We start from the raw sequence: 7,573 nt of genomic DNA, 5'->3' as shown, positions 1-7,573 counted from the left end.
CACTCTTCATTTTCATCAAGACACTTGGGTTTTCTGAATAACATCATGTAGGAAATGCTCCTTGATGAAAGGTTTCATAATCATATTCCATTTCTTGTTTATTCTTCATCTTGGTCTTTGTAGGAAACAAGTCATGTAATGGCTTACCTCTGAGAAGCTGGCATTGTGGCCTGCCTCTTAGGAGTGTCTGAAGGACTGCAGTGAATAACAGTTACCATTAAACTTCTTGTTGCAATAGCAAATTGAAAACCCAAGAACGGAAGGAAAGTGCCTTGCAATTATCTTTGAGTTGCAGACACACAGCAATGTTTAATTCACTTTTAAATTAGAAAGGAGATGCTCTACTGAGAAACATGCATGCATATTTTAGCAATATAATGAATTGCTTACAAGGTTTCAAGCCAGTGCTTCTTGCAGTGTCAGCTTATAGGCATACTGTATTTTAATTAGTACAAAAGATAATTAAATGATTATAGTGAAGTCTTTCAACAAGTATGAATCAGCATCTGTGTTTGTACAACTTTCATGGGAAGTGACAAAGAAAATATTTATTAGCCTGTAAAGTAGACAGCAAATGGTTTTTATGTGTGTATCAGGCAGGCGATAATGCATAGTATGGGTAATAGATGTGAAGTCTTTACTCCTTTGCTGTGCTGGTGGGAATGATTTCCCTTGGCAGCTGGGTGACTGGCATTACTCTGGTGCCTTCTGCCATTAAATGTTGCAACTCTTTGCCATTTTGTGCAGAGCTGTGCAGAGGCTTTACATGTCCATGGGCAATGAGGTGATACTGGGTGACAGACAAAGCTCTGATAAAGATACTGAGGCTTATTGTACATGGCTCACTGGGGACGCAAGGTAGAAAGATAAACATAATGATATTTAGAGTTCAGGATCATAATGCCAGTGGTTCTTCTCTCTCCTAAAGCAATGTGGCATCATTTCTCCTTGTGTGAGAGTTTCTTGTTTACGCCTACCCAGAAATACAGCTGACTTTTCTGCTGACCCTGTACTGTCAAAACATAGTTTTTGCAATGTGTAGGACTTCCGCAAAGGTTTCCAATACCAGATGTTGGAATTAATCTTGTCAAACCTATGATGCTTGGGTGAAATAATGGGTAGACTCCACAGTGCTAAAATTAGAAAGAATGAAACTCCCTTAGGGTCGTTTAGTGACCTGCCTGAAACTTTGCTGCTCTGTTTGCTGTCTCTACGTGGAGTTTTGTTATGGAGTAACCTTCCTCTGAACTCAGTCAATTCTGTAAATTGCCAAGAGCAAAATTCTTGTAGAGTGTGTGAAAGAGTGTGAATGAACAGTCGTGGGATGGTCGGGGCACTTTAAGGTCTGCTCTTGTGTCACATCAGTGCTGAACAGTGTTTATAATATCCCATAGGATGGAACAGTCTCATCTTTCATAATATGAAAGTTGCCTCCAGAGCAGGGTTGCTGACTTTGAAGTTGGACCTTAGGTTTATATCCCTGTCATGCAATATTGTCAAGCACATATGACGTGGGTCTAGGCCACAAGTGTACAGCCCCAGCACAATGACACTGGGAGTAGAAGGAAATGAAAGTATTTTTGAGACATCTGTATCTTGCTCCTTAATCTTGCTTAAACTACTAGCTAGATTCTGGAGAAAGTTAAGGAAACTTAAATGTATACTTTTAAGAAGACATTTCTGTCACTTGTATTTTTTTCACAATAGGAGAAACTACTTTTTTCTTTTCTCTGTCCTCTGTGAAATTATTGTGGGGTGGTGTTGGAGGATGTGGAATCATAGGCCTGCTTTCACTTTTAAATCTGAACGCTTTTGAGTTTCATAGATATTTCTTTCTTTCCTGACTTTTTTTCACCCTGAGTAGCAGAGCATGATTTTCATCAGAAATACTAGTCTAATAATATTTCTAACCCAGTAGAAATCAGAAATAACTCTATTTCAAGTGGCCACCTTGAAATCTGAGACTTTTTAGAATCAAAGTAGGAAAAATAAGTGAGGAGCTTTATCTTCTATCTTTAGAGATGCAGTTTCTCAGGCCACTTTGCCCTCATTTGCCTTGCCTCTGTGAAAAAATGTTTATTTCAAAGCCCAGCACAGGATTTAAGTTTCTAATCTGGTTTATTACTAATTACTTTCAACCATACTGACCCCAAGGATCCTTGAAAAGATTAGATTTTTACTATGTATAGAATCATAGTATTACTGAGGCTGGAAAAGACCACAAAGATCATCTAATCCATCTGCCAACCCATTACTACTATGCCCAATAAACCATTTCACTCGGTACCAGAGACACGTAGAGTCATAGAATTGGTAAGGCTGGAAAAGACCTCTAAAATCATTTAGTCCAACCATTTCTGGTACTGCTTTAAAGTAGTCAATTTTTATTTATTTATTTCTAGATTATTGTTCTATAGTCCTGATGTGAAGTATTTCTAGAAGGTATGGACAAGTTTGTTTTACCGATCTTGTGGAGGCATCTTAACATATTTCCATCTTTCTTCTAGTGCTAAAAGAAATTTTGTCTAAACAACATCAGAAATATTTTTTTCCATTGAAATAAGTAATGATTTTTCCATATTTTCCACTGAGCTTTCTGCAAATGGATCATCTGCTTGCTCTTGAGGAGCTGCTGTAGAATTTTGGTACTGCAGTACTCCAAAATATCATTATTCCTCTGTGTTCAAAATTATCACAGCTGTAAAATGGTGAAGTGTCTTGGTTATGATTCAGTTGGTTTTAAACAACATCATCATGGCCTAAGGTGTGTATCTAAGGGTATATCTACAAGTAGACATTAGGACACGACTTTGTTAGACTTTTATTGAATAAAACTTCAGATGCATTTCACAATGTGGTCCAGAATCACTTGCACCAGCTGTTAATGTGTGGCCTCAGGGAGATTCAAACAGCTAGATGGCCTCATGTAAGAGCCAGCTTGATGTTCAGGGATACATATTGTCAGTAAATGAATATTGTCAGCCTTATATCCCCCTATCTCCCTAGGATCAGCAAAAGGAGGGGAAAATCATGCAGAGGGGAACACAAACACTTTTCTTGCAGTCACCATCTCAAAAGTTTGTGTCACTTGTATAAAAGTGCACTTCAGCATAAAAAATACATCAGGATTTCTTTTGATGCTGTTACTTATTCTGCCACCTGTTTTTGGTCCCTTGATTGTATTGCTTTCCCTGGTGCCGCATAATGAATTGGACTGAGGATTTGATTGTGTCAAATATCAGGTGTTTCAGTTCTTAGGAGGGGGCAGATGCAAGCATCAGGAAAAGGGGTAGCTATACTGTCCCCTAATGAGCTGGAAGGAAGCTGAGTTGCAACAATAGGCCTGAGCCCTGATAAGTGACATTAACTGCTCTTACCTGTGGGAAGTACTGTAAGTCTTGCTACGGCCTTATTGTTCCAAGCAACAACTCCCTTTGCTTTGAAAAGTCATAATGGGGAAGGTTTCATACAGTCAAAATAAGGGAACTGAGTGTAGAAAAACTTATGATAGATGTATGGGAAACTGTTAATCACAGCCTGAGCCTCTGATTAATCAGCTGAGGCAAGTGTTGGGTCAGCTGTGGGAACACAGGTGAGAGTAATTTAGCTGTGCTCCTGGAAGGGGTGAAGCTTGACTCCACTTCCTCTAGACCTCATTTAATGGCTGACCACCACTAAGGCAGCATCTCTTGGAGATTGCTCCTCAGTGGAGATTACCTCAGCGGTTCCCAGCAGACTGAAGGCTTCCAGATGGGTGAGTTTTTCCTGTAAATAACGTTTTGGGTATTTACTACCATCTTTTCATTATTGTTACCGTATAATAGAAAATAAGTGTTTATAAGTGTTTCCTTGGAGAACCTGCAGAAAGCTTCGAAAGCTTGTCAGTCCTGGATGTGTGTTCCCAAATTCTGTGCCTTAGAGAGATATGAAGTAGTAGGTGCTCCTGTTGCTATGCTTGGCTGTGTTTTTGTAGTGCATCAAGGCAGAGGTTGCCTTAACTTCAAAATGTAGTACAAGGCTTATGGTGGGAGTAAGAGGGAGAAATTCAACCAGACCTTGGGGACTAAAGTCTACACAGAAAATGGATGTCTCTTGTTCTCTGCCATTATTTATGGTGTAAGCAGGCAGAAAAGCTTTTTTTCCCCTCCAGATATTCTCCTACTCTGCTTTCCCTGAATGACTTTATTAGTTAGATCTCCAGAAAACAATATCTCTACATGATATGCAGTATAGCAGATTCACAGACTTATTTTAGTCTATCAGCTGTGGCTCTTCTTAGGCTCTAGGGTTTCTTAATAATGAGGATGGCAAAACATGATATTAAGTTTTCCTGGACTGGTATATGGATTGTCCTGGCTGCTGTTTGCTAAAGTGAATTTCTTCTCCAGAATTACTAATAGGACGGAGTGGAGCTAGCAGAGATTAAAGCAATCACTGTAGCTTTAGGCTAGAAAAGTCATGAGCAGCGTGGGCTCAAGGATCAGGTTTTACCAGAGGAAAAAATGACTGATCTTGTAAAATTTGGTGATAGAGAATGAGCAGAGTAACCTGAGAGCATGTAGGTATTTCACAGGTAGGCTTCCCTTTAATGAAAACATGGCTTGATAAGCTAGCATTAAGAGCAGATGAAATCTCATTAAATCTATTCTACTTGGCTTTAAAATACTGATAATCATGGGGTGAAGTACCTTGCAGAGTGGAGGCTTTTGTCAGTACTGTGACAAATATCTGCTTGAGTGCTAGCAGGGAACAACTTGCAGTATGAGGTTTGTTACAGTAGGTAGGTCTGAGCTGCACAAGTATTTGTGTTACTTGCTGAGCACTATTGCCTTGCTTGAAGAGTGTAGTTATTTGATCTGGATAGGAAAAATATATGGACAAACTTGGCTGTATGGAATGAAGGACTCATCTCTAATGTCCTATTCTTGTGAACGTTTATTGTTAGAGTATTGCCACACTGCTCCATACTGGCACCACAGGGATTGGCAGTTGTGCAAAGTGTCCTTGAACTTTTCTTGGTGTACCTTATGTTGATACTCCATGTGCAGGTCATAAAGGTGGTGTGGGGTAGCTGAGCAGACTCTTGTTTGCCGGCATCTTTATGAAAGAAAATTGTGCCATAATCTTAAGCTCTGCAAAGCTTATGAATGTATGCCTACAAAGATTCACAAGAGGTAGAAGGCTGAGAAACTGGATGTATAACAGCTATATTCATTTTGCTAGCACTTCTGAGTCTGCAGCTGCTACTGGTTTGGCAGCAGAGCTCATTTCTATAGCTATCCTGATATCTGTTCTTCAAATATAAAGCACAGTTTCAAGTAAAACATCACAAAGCTGTGACTTCTGGAGCTCACGAGTCTGATCAGATGAGTAGCCTGCTGTACTGTAGTTAAGCATCACTTCCAACTGCCTATTAAGGGTCACATGGAGGGAATTCAGTAATGGTGGTGCAAAAGGAAAAACCAACCAACCAAAACAGAGAAACAAAACAACCACAACAAAGAAAACCAACCAACCCTGAAATGTCTCAATTTCTGATGTTTAAGGCTACAGTGAAACAACAGCTTGAAAAAAGAAATACTCTTGATTTGTGTTACAGAGGAGCTGGATCAGTGCACTCTACGCAGCCAGCGATATTTCATGTGCTCTCTGTCTCTGATCATTGCCTAGAGATTGACTTAGAAACATTTCTAATGTTCATTTAACTAGCAGATGGACTATAACTGCATTTAATCTGAGGTTTGATACAAACAAGGCACTGCTAGTAGAGTAAGTCTTGAAATTTGTTTAATTTCAGTATTCAATGCATTGGTTGATGTGCTGAGGAAAAAAATTTGTATCAAATGGGTAACTTTAATCTACTGACAAATGCTTCCAGGGAACATACCTTCTCTGGTGTAGGTAGAACTTGGGCTTATTTTCTCTCTGCTGACATTCTGCTGTGTGTACAGACCACATTTGTCATGCAAAGGAACCTTTCAGCATCCTGGGGGAAATGAACTATTTCAGGCTTTGTCAATCTTCATTAATAGAAAACCACAAACTAGGGAAACTCAGAAGAGATTTTTCTTTTTGATGCCTGAATGTTTGACATTGTGGAGCTAGTATCCTCCCTGATACCTGGCAATGCCAAGAGGCAACATCCTTTAAGGCTAAAAATGAGAAAGCAAACAAAGTCCAGGGAACAGTGAAATGTTTAGGGCAGTAAAATGCACATAAAAATCCTTTTGAAATGGATGTAAATGGGAAATCAAAGTTTGATGGAACTGATGGAGGCCACACATTTCAGGCCTCTCTACCAGAAGCTTTTTTTAAAATTCCCTCTAACTGAGCTTTTTGAAGTGAGTAGTCATCCTATGATTTCCTCTTTAACTTAAATGAATCTAAATCCTGCTCCTTATCCAGCAATCATTATTGCAATGAGCTGTGATACACAAACTAACATCAGACCAATTGCGTGTGTAATGAAGCAAGAGAAACTGCAGGGATGTGCCATGGAAGCGAAGAAAGCATGGTGTTTGTGCTCTGGTATGGCTGGGAGTGGAGGTGTGTGGCAGCAGAGCAGGAAGAAAGCAGTTGCGAAGTACCAAAAAGTCAGTTTTGATTTGCTTGCTTCCTTTTACTTTGAGGTTTTGGCAGCTGCTGGGTGGATACAGGGCAAGGAGGAGTGCTTGTTAAAACACTTTATTAAAGAACTGGATTTAAAAGCTGGACTACTTAGCAGTAAATGCTTGTTTGAGAGGGCACTGTAGGCAGAGAAGGATTCTGACTTCCAGTGTGCTTATTGTTTAGAAGACTACAGCAGAAAATGCAATAGCTAAAGTGCTGGAGCAGAGACTCCTTGGTAATATAGATCTATACTAAATGACAAATAGTTCATTTAGACACTTCATTGGCTTTGCATAAGTTATATCTTTGTGTACATGTAATCACTTAAATGTAAACAACGGAGAAGTCCATGACTTCTCTGTGGTTCAAGGAGTTTGGAAATCAAGGGGTCCACTCTGAACTTTGTGATTCAATGGGAAATCCTCCTTCACATTTAGGTGGCAGTTGACCAAATCTGGGAGTAGGAGTGGATTCAGCTACACATAGATTCCTCCAACAAGGGGTTTAGAAAGAAAGGATGACTACTTTGAACCCTGAGACTGAACAGGAGGGCCTCCTGGATGAGATGTTTAACCATACTGTCTGTGCAGTAAATAATCAAGTGTACTTTGCCATCTCAGGTCTTAAATTGCAGTCTTATTTATGATCAAGCTTTGGTTAAATCACTGTAAATATATTCCTGATTCTCTCTTATAAGTGCAGTGTACCTTCTATCTGTAGTAGAGCCTCAGCATGTGCATTGCAGTTATTTGCAGATTTGTACATTCCTTTCACTTCAAGTGGACTCGAAGGTATTTGGATATTTTTCTGTTCTTCACAAATGCTTTTCCATGCTAGAGTTATGTTGTGTAAGGTGTCACTTGTGCTTTTGACGTACTACAAATATAATGGGATATACAAATAGAAAAAAAAAAAACACCAAACAATACAAAGAGTACTTGAGCACTTCCTGTTTTCTGTGACT

Source organism: Coturnix japonica, chromosome 8, assembly GCF_054131305.1.
Source record: "Coturnix japonica strain WE chromosome 8, WE-NBRP24, whole genome shotgun sequence".
NCBI lineage: Eukaryota > Metazoa > Chordata > Aves > Galliformes > Phasianidae > Coturnix > Coturnix japonica.
Note: the sequence above shows the minus strand (reverse complement) of the source record.